The 15,616-nt window shown below is 45.7% G+C and overlaps 1 pseudogene; it reads right to left on the reverse strand.

Annotated features, from left to right (window-relative positions):
• Nucleotides 1-1,578: 1,578 nt before the first annotated feature.
• Nucleotides 1,579-2,625, reverse strand: LOC144611070 (putative G-protein coupled receptor 139; annotated as a pseudogene).
• Between the last annotated feature and the right edge of the window lie 12,991 nt (nucleotides 2,626-15,616).

Genomic DNA, 15,616 nt, shown 5'->3' on the forward strand with positions numbered 1-15,616 from the left:
TTTTCATATACTCAAAGACGCTTTACAGAGATTTTGAGAACATAGGGAAATTAATAAATAGATAAATAAGTAAATAAATAAATGAACAGTAGGTGAGGTGACCTTCAGTGGTTGAAGGCAGTACTGAACAGGTGAGACTTCAGCGATGTTTTGAATGTGGTGAGTGTGGGGGAGTCTCTAACGGTTTGGGGTAGTGAGTTCCATAGGGTGGGAGCAGCGATGGAGAAAGCCCTGTCCCCCCAGGATCTGAGTTTAGTCCGGATGTGGGGGGATAGGAGATTGGCAGCGGCAGAGCGGAGGGTGCAGGTGGGAGTGTGCCTGTGGAGGAGGTCGGTCAGGTAGGATGGGGCCAGGTTATGGAGGGCTTTGTAGGTTATGAGGAGGATTTTGTACTGGATTCTCTGGGGATGGGGAGCCAGTGGAGTTTATAAAGGACGGGGGTGATATGGTCACGAATCGAGGTGTGTGTGAGTAGACGGGCAGCGGAGTTCTTACTCTTTAAAGAAGCTACCTGTCCCGCTGAGTTACTCCAGCATTTGGTGTCAATGCTTGATTACATATGGTCCTGGAGCTCTGTGTTCTGGGTCTCGGGAAGGGGGCGTGGATTACACAGATATCGGTGGCGACCTGCATGAAGCAAAGAAAACAACCTGGACTAAACAGTGTCCGCGCCCTGGCACAGCGGTCTGGATTACTCCAGTTCCGGGGTCCCAAGCCGGAGATTGGCAGTATCGCGTCAACAAAATTGGTGAACATGCAAAGACCAGAAGGCACAGCTTTAAGAAAAAGATTAAAGTTCAATTGAGCTGTCTGGGACACGTGTTTCTTTTAACCAGAGGGTTTCGCGTCCCTGAAACGCTCTTCTAGTGCAGGTGGTGGAGGTTGGTCGTATCATGGCTTCTATGAGGCATTTGTATCAGCACGTGGACAAACAAAGACTTGCGGGATTTGCATCATGCGTAAACAGATGACATAAATATATCTTGACATCATGTTCGGCCAAGAAATGATGGGCCGAACTTATTTTTCCTGCGCTGTACATTTCCATATTATATGTACAAATGCACCGGTCAGCGTAAAAATATATAAACCACAGTTCAGAATGCAGAATTATGTTTTTTTTATTTATTACGTGTACCGCGCTGAACCCGAAAGGGTTTTTAAAAATTATGTTATTGAAACAAAACAGATAACAAATAATACACAAATGCAATCATATCAAACTCAAGTTCAAGAGATAGGGCAAATGAGCATTTGCATCAATTTCGTGATGTCACCCATTCCTTCTCTCCAGAGATGCTGCCTGACCCGCGGAGTTACTCCAGCATTTTGTGTCTACCTTCGATTTAAAACAGCATCTGCAGGGGAGGGTTCAACTCATTAAAATACACGACGGCAGGATGCTTGAATCGGAATGGTTACGATGAATGATGGGCAATCGCAGGCAAATGGGACTCACGTCGATGGAGCATGGAGGAGCTGAGCCCCAGGACCAGATTCCGTGCTTTGTGACTCTGAATTCCGCACGTATTCCATAACCTGCCCTCAGTGTGTAAGGATGCGGTTATCAAAGTGGAATTAGTGAAAAATGGGTGATAGATTGTCGGCGCGGATCGAAGGGTTAAAGAGCTTGTTTTTGTTTGTGTGTGTAGTATGTCTTTATGAGTGAACAAGTGCACGAATTACCCTCAGTGGGAATTTCACCGCGTTCATCAGCTCCTGTCTGAATTTACTCTGGGTCACCACGTATATACACGTGTTGGTGCAGGTACTGAGAAGCTGTAAAAACCGTGAAGCGACAATCGTGATATAGTAATAACCGGTGGGGGAGAGGTCATATCCGATCTTCGCAATACTGGTAAAGATGTAAAAGCCAGCTTGTGTTGCCCACAGCAATACGAAAGTGCCCGTGATACTAAAGAGTAAAACAATGGATTTCCTGCGGTTCTCCATCTCCGGGTCCTTGTCATTCTCTCCGTTGCTGCGGCCCCGGAGACCCCTGCGGACTCTGCTGGCCGCTACAATCCGCCTGACCGTCAGCACATTGAGCAGAAGGATCAGAAAGAACGGGAGACAAGGGGTTAGAACGCGGTGTGTGACATCATATGCGATCCATGCAGACGATGTATAGAAGGTGGGTTTAATGTAGCACTCCCAGGCAAGATTATCAAATTCGTAGCCAGTCTCCAACGTAAAACACCAGGGGATATTCTCCAAACAGCCCAGCACAATCACTGCCCCGATAACTGCAGCCGCCGTTCTCTCGGTACAATATTTTATTTTCAGCTTCTCACAACAAATGGCCACAAACCGATCGAAGGTGAAGGCTACCGTCAGCCAGACAGAGACCGCGGTGGTTGCAAAGACCAGGAATGTGACAGTCGTGCACACGGGAGTAATGTTGAGAAAAGAATAGGGGAAGTAAATTAGAATAGTCTTACGTAGAAACGGATCAGTGATGCCGACCAGGAGATCAGACGCTGCCATGGCCACCAGGTAGCGTGTGATGCATTTGGAGAGACCGCATTTACCTCGACAGAGTATCACTATCGCCAACAGGTTCACTGTGAAGGGGAGAAGAAATATTACTGACACAAGACCTGCACAAATGTATCTGAGCAACATTGTCTGATTGGAAGGTTTTCAAACTTGGATGCGTTGACCAAATGACCCGAAAATGCTCAGAGACTGCAGCGTTTGGGTCACGGTGTGCACGCAACCCATCAAACGCCAATGTATATTAGGTTCACAGCTTTTAATTCCGTCCACATTCTCATCAACTGCCCTCCAGATTGCAGCATCCATCCACACTCAGGCCCGTATTGTAGTGGGAGAACCATTAATAGGCAGGTCAACTGCACGTGGGAGGAAAGATGAGCGCAGCCAGGAATAGCGCGGAGTCGGAGGACGACCGATGAAACATTGCACATGTGGAGATTGAACCTGCATCTCCGGAACTGTGCGACATCGGCAGTACTGACTGTGGCGCGGTGGCGAGGATGTAGAGAGAGTGGCGCAGTCCAGGATAAACAACGGGCATGACGTACACACTGCGGCAGTTACAGAAGGAAAATGGATATCTGACGAAATTAAACAAGTTAATTATTGAAACAGAAATAAAATGTTTGTTTAACGTCGGCAGCGCCGGAGTACTTCACGGAATGTCTCACAGCATGAGCACGTACATGAAAATCAAAGACAAAACAAATTACCGAAAACAGCGACAGTCGCTATGGTAGGGAAATATATATCTTCAATTCGATAGATCAGTGGATATCCCATAGCTGTGAGACACAATTAACTCCTGTGGCTCCGTCAGTCCGTCATCGCCGCAGCTCTGTGGCCCTGCCTTCTGGTGCGCACCGAGATATACAGAGCGATAGGTCTCCAGCGACAAGAACTCATACCTGCTGATCATCATTAGTGACGCTCAAGAAACAAACACCTTGCGTCACTGCCATTGACTGCACCATGGGAGATGGCAAGCAAATAACTTGAGGATCGAGTAAAAAAACAAAGCGGGTCGCTGAAAAAGGAGTCTGGATAACGGTCACTATCCGAAACGTCATATCATATCATATATATATACAGCCGGAAACAGGCCTTTTCGGCCCTCCAAGTCCGTGCCGCCCAGTGATCCCCGTTCATTAACACTATCCTACACTAGGGACAATTTTTACATTTAACCAGCCAATTAACCTACATACCTGTACGTCTTTGGAGTGTGGGAGGAAACCGAAGATCTCGGAGAAAACCCACGCAGGTCACGGGGAGAAGGTACAAACTCCTTACAGTGCAGCACCCGTAGTCAGGATCGAACCTGAGTCTCCGGCGCTGCATTCGCTGTAAAGCAGCAACTCTACCGCTGTCATCTCCACACGTTCTCCAAAAATGCTGCCTGACCCTCTGTTACACCAGCACTTTATGTATGTTTCACTGAAAGTAAGAATTCATGCTTTCCAATGAATTGATGGTCCATGACACTAGGTTATTTCATTTAATGTTGGTGTGATTTCGATGAGTATCACCATTGATCCCGTCTACCACTCCAGCTATCGTATTTTATTTCCAAAAATAAATCATCATTCACGCCACGGTGTCCCTGATATTGCAAGACAGATACTGAAATATTCGTTTGAATTTCCATTCGACATTTCTTCCTCACATTTTTGACCACGAATAGTAGTGGTGATATAATGCTGCTTCACTGCCTTGATAACCGCATCTGCTCCAACAGTCCCCGGTCCAGGCGTGCTTCTCACACACTCCCTTCCTTCCATTAATCCCAGTTCCACTGAATATCGACCCTGATAAAATATTACTTTCGAAGATAATAACAAGCATCTGCAATTACTGGTTAATGCCAAAGATAAACACAAAACACTGGAGTAGCTAAGCGGGGCAATGTATATTTTATAATATTTTATATAATGGCAGTTTCTATACCGTCTCAAAGTCCAACTTCGATAGCCATTACTGCTCGGGATGGAGTGGAGGTATGGCTGATGCAAACACCGCACTCTGAGATAACAAAAACAAATACTCCAAACGCTGTTTCTTGACTAATTGGTCTTTATTAACGTAGCACACATCAAAAGAGTAATTCATAACTTTTCGTTCTTATCAACTGTTTCTTCTGCAAACAATACAGTCGAGATTGTGTAGTCGTGTGTTCGTGGTTGTGGTAGTGTGGTGGTATGGTTAAAAACTGTATTCTCTCCATCCTCCGAGACTGAACTGACACCCAATCTCTCTGGCTACGGTAGCCTCCTCAGATGTAGGCACTCCTCATTACGTATCAAATCACACCCACAAACATGCAACAACAAAAAAACAGAAACTAGAAATATTAAACAAAGCCATAATATAATGATAGTAACCAATTTAAGCGTAATTGGCTCCTACACATCGGCCCCTAATTGTTCTCCGTATACACCGAAGCAATTATCAATAGATATTAAACGGAACAATAAAAGCTTGCGAAGTTGCGACAACATGTGACTTCTTCCTCAATGCCCGATCTGTTCATAAATATGGCGTCACAGCAATGTTGAAATATGAAAGTTCTTCGAGAGAATAATAGGATGCTCAGCCTCTTCAGGCATCGCTAGTTTATTCAGGCGACCAGCTAGTCTCAGAATTCCTTTATCCAGTATTGGATCAAGCCTATATAAATGACAACTTCTTTTAACATCATGCTCACCAGATTGTAATGTTGATAGCGCTTCCTTGTATCCTTGTCTTTGACAGAAAGAGAAGGCTGCATTTTCTGCCTTAACAAGATTATCATGACATGAGCATTGTCCCCGGTATGAGGCCTTAAAGACTTGCATCTCTTTGTCAACCTTTTCTTTCAGCTTGTCAGAATCTGTTTCAAGGCTGCTCATAGCAGCCCGAGTTTCCTTTCTCTTACGAGTCCGCTGCAAAAGCATTGTATTTACTTTAAGAAACCAAGCTACCACAGCTTTTAACTTATTCCATGAGAAGAAATGGTAATATATCACATGTAATGGTGGTGCTGGCTCGAAGGGCCGAATGGCCTACTCCGTCACCTTTTGTCTATGGTCTATTGTCTATTGTTTATTAAATAGTTTGTTCAATCCAATGGATCCTTGATAATGGCGTTCACTGAGATGTCTTGCTTGATCTCAGTATTGTTAGCAGAGATTTCAATTTCTAGGTTAAACCTTGGCCATTCTCGCTCTGTTTTACAGAGAAACTCTGGCCCACTGATCCATCTCTTACTGCTCCAGAATCGGTTTGCTGTTAATCCTCTCGAGGTTTCATCTAGAGATTTTCCTTGGTATTAACATACTTCCACTGTGATACATTAGTAGCATCCCTTACAAAAGAGATCCTGTTTGCTACCAATGTTAGGAAGCGTTTGTTTTCATTGTTGATGTACTTAAGCACTGTCATGCTATCAGTCCAGAAGGTAGATTCCTCCAGCTTAAGCTGCTGTTCTGTTTGCAGTAATATGTAAATTCTGACAGCTAAGACTGCGGCTGCAAGCTCCATTCTGGTCATTTGCTTCATTGGTGCCACTCTGGCCTTTTCCATTAAGAATGCAGCATGTACTTCATTGTTATCAGTTTCCAGTCTAAGATATGAAACTGTACCGTAAGAATTTTCACTTGCGTCAGACAAATAATGCAGCTGTGCAAATTTGATTCGGCCAAAGTTTGTAAGCTTCATACACCGGTCCACCCTGAACTCCGATATCTTGTCGAGATCTACTAACCACACTGTCCATCGCTGAGAGAAGATTTGCATTGTACTCTCATCCCATTCAAATTTCATCTTGCAGACATCTTGTAAAAATTACTTGGCTGGTAGTGTAAATGGTGCAAGAAATCCCAACGCGTCGTAAAGAGAACCAAGCACGGACAGGATTCTCCGTCTTGTACATGGTCGTTCTTGAATCGAAATTATGAACTTGAATACATCTGTTTCAACGCACCAGTGCAATCGCAAAGCTCTCTCCATGGGCAGATTGTCTTTGTTCAAATCCAACTCCCGGGTCTCCTTGGATCTGTTATCTAGTGGAATGGTTTCCAATACAGCACGGCTGTTGCTGATCCATTTCGATAGCATGAATCCTCCCTTATTGCAGAGGGAAGTCAGATGTTTTACCATTTGGATTGCTTCCTGTTCCATCGACATGGATTTTAAACAATCGTCCACATAGAAATAGCTCTTTACGGTGTTTGTCACTTCTTCTGGAAAGTGAGCTTCATTGTCCTCGGCGCTTTTCCTCAATGCGAAGTTTGTATAACTTGGTGATGACACTACTCCTGTATTCAACGAGATCTTGTGGTGCATCACCATCCGGCCACCATAGGAATCGCAAGGAGTTAACATGCTTTTCCGATACCTTGACCTGATGAAACATTGCCTTGATATCCGCCATCAAAGCCACCGGCGCTCATCTGAATCCGAAAAGAACTCCGATGATTGAGTTCGTTCGGTCTGGATCCTGCAGCAGGTGACAATTAAGTGATTTACCCTTGAAAACCGTAGCACAGTCGAAGAGCACTCTTAAAGTTCCTTTATTTGAATGATACCCCCAATGTGTGGGATGTACCACATCTCTCCATCACATCGATTCAGCTGGTCTTCTAGTACCATTTCAGCATAACCATTATTAATCATCTCCGTCAGGAAAGGTGTATATTCTTCATGAAATTTTGTATTCTTGCCAAACGCGTTTCAGATCCTAAAGGCGTTGTTCTGCAATGCAGCGGTTAATCGGCAGACTAACACTTTCTTGTTTGAAAGGTAAGTCTAGGCAATGGTGCCCTTCTATCATCTTTACTGAGTGATTACTAATTTCCAAAAAGTTCCCAACATCCCCTCCATCCACTTGAACCACCCTCCTCCTCCTAACCCCGCCTCCATCTCGGTTCGAGATCCTTCTTACTTGTCAGTCTGAAGCAGGGTGTCGACCTGAAACCATCCGGACCCATATCCGGACCCATCACTGACCACATTGATAATGTCACGGCTTGTCCAGACCCACCACTGACCACACTGATAATGGCACGGCTTATCAAGACCCATCACTGACCACACTGATAATGTGTCAAATTATGTGTCGTAAAAATGTGTCAAATAACCCTTTGCTCAGTCCGCCTTCACCAACCTGATCTCCCTGTGGCTGAGCACTTCAACTCCCCCTCCCATTTCGAGTCTGACCTTTCTGTCATGGGCCTCATCCAGTGCCGTTGTGAGGCCCACTGGAAATTGGAGGAACAGCACCTCATATTTCGCTTGGGCAGCTTGCAGCCCAATGGTATGAACATTGACTTCTCCAACTTTAGATAGTTCCTGTGTCTCTCTATTTCCCCCCTCTTTCCCCTCCCCTTCCCAGTTCTCCCACTGTCTTCCTGTCTCCACCTATATCCTTTCTTTGTCCCGCCCCCTGACATCAGTCCGAAGAAGGGTCTCGACCCGAAACGTCACCCATTCCCTCTCTCCTAGATGCTGCCTGACCTGCTGTTACTCCAGCATTTTGTGATTCCTTCGATTTTGTACCAGCATCAGTAGTTATTGTCCCACACTGATAATGTCACTGCTTATCCAGACCCATTACTGACCACACTGATAATGTGATTGCTGTTACCGACGCACCACTGACCGCACTGATAATGTCACTGTTTATCCATACCCATCACTGACCTCAATGATAACATTGAATAAATGTACTTCCTTTGAATACATGTACACCCTTACCCAGGATATCTCACTACCGGGAGGAGGTGGCTGATCTGGCACTCTGGTGTCAGGACAATAGCCTCCTCTTGAATGTCACTAAAACGAAGGAGCTGATTGTGGACTTCAGAAGGGCTAAACATCCAAGGACGTACACGCCACTGGAGATAAATGGGTCTACTGTGGATAGGGTGATCAGTTTTAAATACTTGGGAGTCCGCATCACAGAGGATCTGACATGGGCAACGCACATTGCCGCACTGGTGGGGAAGGCAAAGCAGCACCTTTACCACCTTAGACAACTGAGGAAATTCAGAGTGTCTCTGAGGATCCTTCATTGCTTCTACTCTGGGGCTGTAGAGAGCATCCTGTCCGGCAACATCACAGTCTGGTTTGGGAACAGCTCTGCCCAGGACAGGATGGCCCTGCAGAGAGTAGTGCGTTCGGCAGAACGCACCATGGGAACTACACTCGTCCCCCTGCAGGACCTTTAGATCAGGAGGTGCAGATTCAGAGCAAGCAAGATCACGAGGGACCCCTGCCATCCCAGTAACGGAGTGTTCCGGATGCTACGATCAGGCAAACGCCTCCGCTGTCACGCTGTGAAAACGGAGAGGATGAGACGGAGTTTCTTCCCACAGTCCATCAGGACTGTCAACTTTTATAACTCCAATTTTTGTCTACACGATAGTAACTTATTAACTTTATTTATATGCTGTAACTGTAATTCTTTTTTGTGCGCAATCCACAGGCATTGCCACTTTCATTTCACTGCACATCGTGTATGTGTATGTGACAAATAAACTTGAATTGACTTGACTTGAATTGTTGCCCGGAAACAGGTTTCGGAGCTGTCGGGGGAGTTTGGGCAAGCCAGGACTACGGGACTGCTTCAGACTACTTTTGGACTAGGCAGTTGCAGCATGGGACCCATACACAATTAAAAACATTTCTTCGATCGAACGTGTCCAAAGGCAGGCAGCTCGTTTTGTTACAAATACCTGTGAGAGAGAAGCGAGTGTTACCGAACTTCGAAATTTATTGGGGTGGAACACTCTCCAAGACAGACGTAAAGCCCGCCGTTTGACCTGTTTTTACAAAATGTTAAATGGTCAGCTCGACATAGATTACCACATCTACACCAAACCCAAACCCATCAGGAGTAGATGATGGCATTCGATTCAATTTGAGATCCCAGCTATCAAGACAGATATGTACAGCAATTCATGCTTCCCTCGCACAATTAAAGCATGGAATAGTCTTCACACTACTATAGTTACTCAACCTGACGCAACTACACTTCAGGCAGCTCTTCTCCAAGAAGCCCTTCTTGCTTAAGTCCATACTCTGCCACCTCCAGTTTAAATTCCATTTGGAATATTTTGGGGGACCAATAACCAAGACCAAGACCAAGATTAGCTCAAACATCTGCCTGTCAACTGCTTAAGTAAAGTGTTTTTTTCAGTTTTTACGTGGACCAGATGTACACAGCATGAAGGGAAACATGTTCTCATGCATTTCATGATAAATAGGCAAAGACATGGTCGGTGTGCGTGGCAGCGCTCTCTGAATTGCCTTGTGTACAGGCCACAAGGATGAGTTTGTCATTTGCCTCCAGACAAACCTTGTTGTCTGATTAACATCAACCTGTCGACTGGTCTGAAACCATTCACCACAAAATAAACTGCAGATTGAGCAGAGCTTCACCTTGTCTTAGAAAACATAGAAAAGTGTTGTAGGAGTAGCCCATTCATGATTGATCATCCAGAATCAGTACCCTGTTCCTAGCTTCTCCCCATATCCCATATCGTTTGACACCGTTAACCCCAAGACCCCCATATCCCTTGAATACATCCAGTGAAAGCAATGCCTTCTGTGGCAGAGAATTCCACATATTCACAACTCTCTGGGTGAAAACGTTTTTCCTCATCACAGTCTTAAATGGCCTACCCTTTATTCTTAAACTGTGAGTCCTGGTTCTGGACTCACCCAAAATGGTCATTTCCCCCCTACATCTCGCCTGTCCAATCCCTTAAGAATTTTACATGTTTCTATACGATCCACTCTCATCCTTCTAAATTCCAGTAAATTTAAGCCCAGTCGATTCATTCTTTATCATCAGTCCGCCATCCCGGGGATTAACCTGGTGAACCTGGTTACGCTGCACTCCCGCAATAGCAAGACTGGCCTTCCTCAAATTTGAATACTAAAACTGCTCGCAATACTCCGGGTGTGACCTCCTTGCTCCTGTACTCAAATCCTGTCGCTATGAAGGCCAACATGCCATGAGCATTCTTCGCTGCCTGCTGTACCTGTATGCTTACTTTCAGTGAGTGACATGCAAGGACGCCTTGGTCTCGTTGCACCTCCCCTTCTTCCTAATCAGACACCATTCAGATAATAATCAGCCTTCGTGTTCACCGACTGGAACTAATATTTCCCACTGGGCGCAGGGCACAGCAGAGTATATCAACTGCCTCTTTCTTAGATTTGAAGCAAGCAATTTAAATTTAATTTGGAGCATTATGTGTTATTCGTTCAATTGTTAATGTTCAAACATTAGCAAATTTGCGGATGACACAAAGCTGGGTGGCAGTGTGAACAGTGAGGATGATGCTATGAGGATGCGGGGTGATTTGGACAGGTTGTGTGAGTGGGCAGATGCATGTCAGATGCAGTTTAATGTGGGTAAATGTGAGGTTATCTATCCACTTTGGTGGAAAGAACAGGAAAGCAGATTATTATCTGAATGGTGTCAAGTTAGGAAATGGGGAAGTACAAAGAGATCTGGGTATCCTTGTGACGATTCCGGTTCTTTATGTCAATCTAGTTCAATAATAATTGATACAAACACTTGCTCTTCAATTCAAACCTTTAATAAAGCGCTGCGATGATTCCTCCAATTCTGCTCCTACAGAGCTCACGGTCTCCGAAACAGGCTGGGACAAACATACTCATACATACCAAGACAATGTTTATATAGTTTCCAAATAATAGAATGATGGGGGCACAATTGAGGGGCATTGTTCAATTGAGAGACATTGTTCCAACATGTTCATCCAATCACAACTAGCCCCGTAGGCATTTCCCAGTCCCCAGTTACGACCAACCCCGTACATCCTATTGTTGTATCTGCTGGAACATTCTGTGATTATGATGTTAATCACTTCTCAACCGTCCATGGTTTCACAACTTCTCGCTTACGAGCAGAGATATATCAGACAATAGCAAAGCAAGCAGTGAAAATTGTTTCTAATTAACCTTTACCCAGACAGCTATCTTTTTAGTCCGTGACTTGATCAGACTTGCTTCGTATTTTATCTTTATTCCTCATTCCCCCCTTTTGTCAATTTATAACAACTGTCAGGGCGAAAACTCAGCAGAGACTCATCTGAGGCAGGTTATATAGTCATCCGAGTATATACCTGACCTCGTGGTGCTTTATAAGCACCTTGAGCCTGGCCCAAGCGGTGTTCAGGGTCGAGAGGCTGGTTTGTTGATCCCGCCTCTGATTCCTACTCCTCTGCTGGGTTTCATTCACTAGCCCTTACGGTACCCAGTGATTAAGATCTCACACGGTCACATCGTTTAGTGACATCACATGGTCACATCGTTTAGTGACGTCACACGGTCACATCGTTTAGTGACGTCACACGGTCACATCGTTTAGTGATGTCACACGGTCACGGCGACATTCACCGTTTGGAGACCAAAACTGCACACAATCTTCCAAAGCCAATGGTATGTTGGCCTTCATAGCAAGATGATTTGAGTTTAGGAGCAGGGAGGTCCTTCTGCAGTTGTACAGGGCCCTGGTGAGACCGCACCTGGAGTATTGGGTGCAGTTTTGGTCTCCTAGTTTGAGGAAGGACGTCCTTGCTATTGAGGCAGTGCAGCGTAGGTTCACCAGGATAATCCCCGGGATGGCGGGACTGTCGTACGAGGAAAGATTGGAAAGACTGGGCTTGTGTTCACTGGAACTCAAGGCATGTTGGACTTCATAGCGAGAGGAGTTGAGTATAGGAGCAAAGAGGTCCTTCTGCAGTTGTACAGGGCCCTGGTGAGACCGCACCTGGAGTACTGTGTGCAGTTTTGGTCTCCTAGTTTGAGGAAGGACGTCCTAGTTTGACTTTAGGAGCAAGGAGGTCCTTCTTCAGATGTACAGGGCCTTGGTGAGACCACACCTGGAGTTTTGGTCTCCTAGTTTGAGGAAGGACCTCCTTGCTATTGAGTCTAGGAGCAAAGAGGTCCTTCTGCAGTTGTACAGGGCCCTGGTGAGACCGCACCTCGAGTATTGTGTGCAGTTTTGGTCTCCTAGTTTGAGGAAGGACGTCCTTGCTCTTGAGGCAGTGCAGCGTAGGTTCACCAGGTTAATCCCCGGGATGGCGCGACCGTCATACGTTGAAAGACTGGGCTTGTATTCACTGGAACTCAATGCATGTTGGACTTCATAGCGAGAGGAGTTGAGTATAGGAGCAAAGAGGTCCTTCTGCAGTTGTACAGGGCCCTAGTGAGACCACACCTGGAGTACTGTGTGCAGTTTTGGTCTCCTAGTTTGAGGAAGGACGTCCTAGTTTGACTTTAGGAGCAAGGAGGTCCTTCTTGAGATGTACAGGGCCTTGGTGAGACCACACCTGGAGTTTTGGTCTCCTAGTTTGAGGAAGGACCTCCTTGCTATTGAGTCTAGGAGCAAAGAGGTCCTTCTGCAGTTGTACAGGGCCCTGGTGAGACCACACCTGGAGTATTGTGTGCAGTTTTGGTCTCCTAGTTTGAGGAAGGACGTCCTTGCTATTGAGGCAGTGCAGCGTAGGTTCACCAGGTTAATCCCCGGGATGGCGGGACTGTCATATGTTGAAAGACTGGGCTTGTATTCACTGGAACTCAAGGCACGTTGGTCTTCATAGCGAGAGGAGTTGAGTATAGGAGCAATCGTAAGTGGCCTGAGCTTCTTCCCTGGGAGGATGTTCGAGAAAGCTGGCAGGATTAATTGTTGTGCAGTAGCGAAACGTAAGGCGAGGATTATTCAAGAGATAGATCTCATACTTGTTTTGCCTGGCCATAGTAAGATGCTGGGTCTGCAGTTGGCCCGGCAGTGCAATAACAGAATGTGAGCTATATACAACAATGTCCTGCTGCAGCGTCATGTTTGCTGTGGACTGCAGTCTGTTGTAAATGGCAGTAAGAATCTGGGTGCAGTAAGGATATCCCAAGGCCACAGGGTCAAGTTTGGAAGAATAATAAGCAACGGGGCGATGTTGGTCACCATGTAGCTGATTCAAGACAGCTGTGGAACAATCATTCAGTACAGTGTAGTAGAGCTGAAAGGGGCGATCGTAGAGAGGTCGGCCCAAGGCGGGTGCCTGTAGTAGACGGGCCTTGAGCTGCTGGACAGCATCCAATGCTCCAGCCCACATACCTCTCTAAATCAATCTAAGAATTCTTCGGCCCCTTCTCCCTTTTTGGGTTTCATATCCAAGAGCTTGGTTTTGTCTATGGGTTTCCGGAGGACCTGGCCAACGGCTATCATTTTGTCTTTCACGTTCAGTGGTCTCATTGTGGGCATTTTTTAAGTCGTCGTGATTTTGGTGACCCACATGGGTCTTAAACCTCTTATGTTCCACGGTCGTCAAGGCTTGTTGGACCAACGCCCATAAATCCAGAGAGTCCGCCTGACATACAGCTATCTTTGTTTTCAGGAAATCAATAAAGGATTAGGGACATTGTTAGAGACATTCATCAGAATGGCCAACATCTCGTTTGGTTTCCACGGTAGCCAGACCTGTATCATAGCGGGCTCGGGCAAACCTTGCGGTCACTCCTTGCATTGTCTGCCGGGACAAGGGCTGAGGCTCGGGGATTAAGAACCGTTCTAATGGGGAATTGATGCTTAGCTTTCTTACGTAAGTGCACTGTCCCTTTCTGACTCGCTCACATTATCCCAATTCTCGATATCCCGTTCCTCCCCACTGCCTATATTGTCCGACGAAGAATCATTCTCGGACGGGGACTTTCGCGATCTTAACATTTTCGGAGGTTTCCTATGTTTAGTTCGTTCCTGATTGTCACTAGTGTCCTCCCTTTTGGTCCCGGGTCGGTCATATCCCTTCAGTTGGGTGGGCTTCGATTTACTCCTCGAACGCCTCGCAACAGGCGACGTGCAGCCCTCTGCGCCCGCTTTTTCTAAGTCTGGGTCCTGGGATACTTGGGGAGATCGATAGGGTGGTGGCAGGTTTGGGTCATTATCGGCGTTAAAAGAAGATGGAAGAGGCAGAGGCGCACTAGGAGTCGGTGCCCAACAATCCCATTCATCCCCCTCGTCTCCCTTTTTTCAACTGAAGGCCGACTATTGAACTGCGCAGTTCCTTCTTAAGCCCGATTTCTTTTTGTCCCATGACTTATTCTTTCTCAGATTTCTCTCATGTCCACATTCCTTCTTCCAAATCGCCACGGGTTTGGGGACTCACCCAATGGTCATTTTAACCACAAATGTAACTGCATTTTCCTGCCAACTTGCTACCACACTCTTATCTTTTTCTTCCTGGCAGAATTGTCTCCATAATTCAATCATTTGTTTACTCTTACTTCATGTACCCTTTTTTCAAATTAATTCCTGGTCTTGCTTGACTAAGTCCACATTCCTTGGACCTCCTAGGGGCTTCTCGATTTTTTATTTAGCGCCCCGGATAATTGTCTAAAATTTTTGGTTTATCGATAATAGACAATAGACAATAGGTGCAGGAGTAGACCATTCTGCCCTTCGAGCCAGCGCAGCCATTCAATGTGATCATGGCTGATCATTCTCAATCAGTACCCCGTTCCTGCCTTCTCCCCACTCCGCTATTCTTAAGAGCTCTATCTAGCTCTCTCTTGAATGCATTCAGAGAATTGGCCTCTACTGCCTTCTGAGGCAGGGAATTCCACAGATTCGCAACTCTCTGACTAAAAACGTTTTTCTTCATCTCCGTTCTAAATGGCCCATCCCTTATTCTTAAACTGTGGCCCCTGGTTCTGGACTCCCCCAAAGTTTGGAACATGTTTCCTGCCTCTAACGTGTCCAACCCCTTAATAATCTTATACGTTTCGATAAGATCCACTCTCATCCTTCTAAATTCCAGTTTGTTCGGGATATTTCTTAGATACATTTTGTAACGGACTGCCCTACTCACTGGTAGAGTCTAATTGATTACCTATTTTGTTTCAATCGTCGACTTATAAGTTCAATATTTACATCGGTACCACACAAGTTAAGGATCAAAGAATACACAAGGGCACGTGTTATCGACTGTCAATATTCACAGGATCCACGTCAATCAATTATACTTAACGTTCCAAACGATAAGTTAATATTTTATCACTGCCTTTTACCAATCGGCACGATCCACTTCAATCCAGACAATGTAACAAC

This window comes from Rhinoraja longicauda, chromosome 39 (genome assembly GCF_053455715.1).
Source record: "Rhinoraja longicauda isolate Sanriku21f chromosome 39, sRhiLon1.1, whole genome shotgun sequence".
Taxonomy (NCBI): Eukaryota; Metazoa; Chordata; class Chondrichthyes; order Rajiformes; family Arhynchobatidae; genus Rhinoraja; species Rhinoraja longicauda.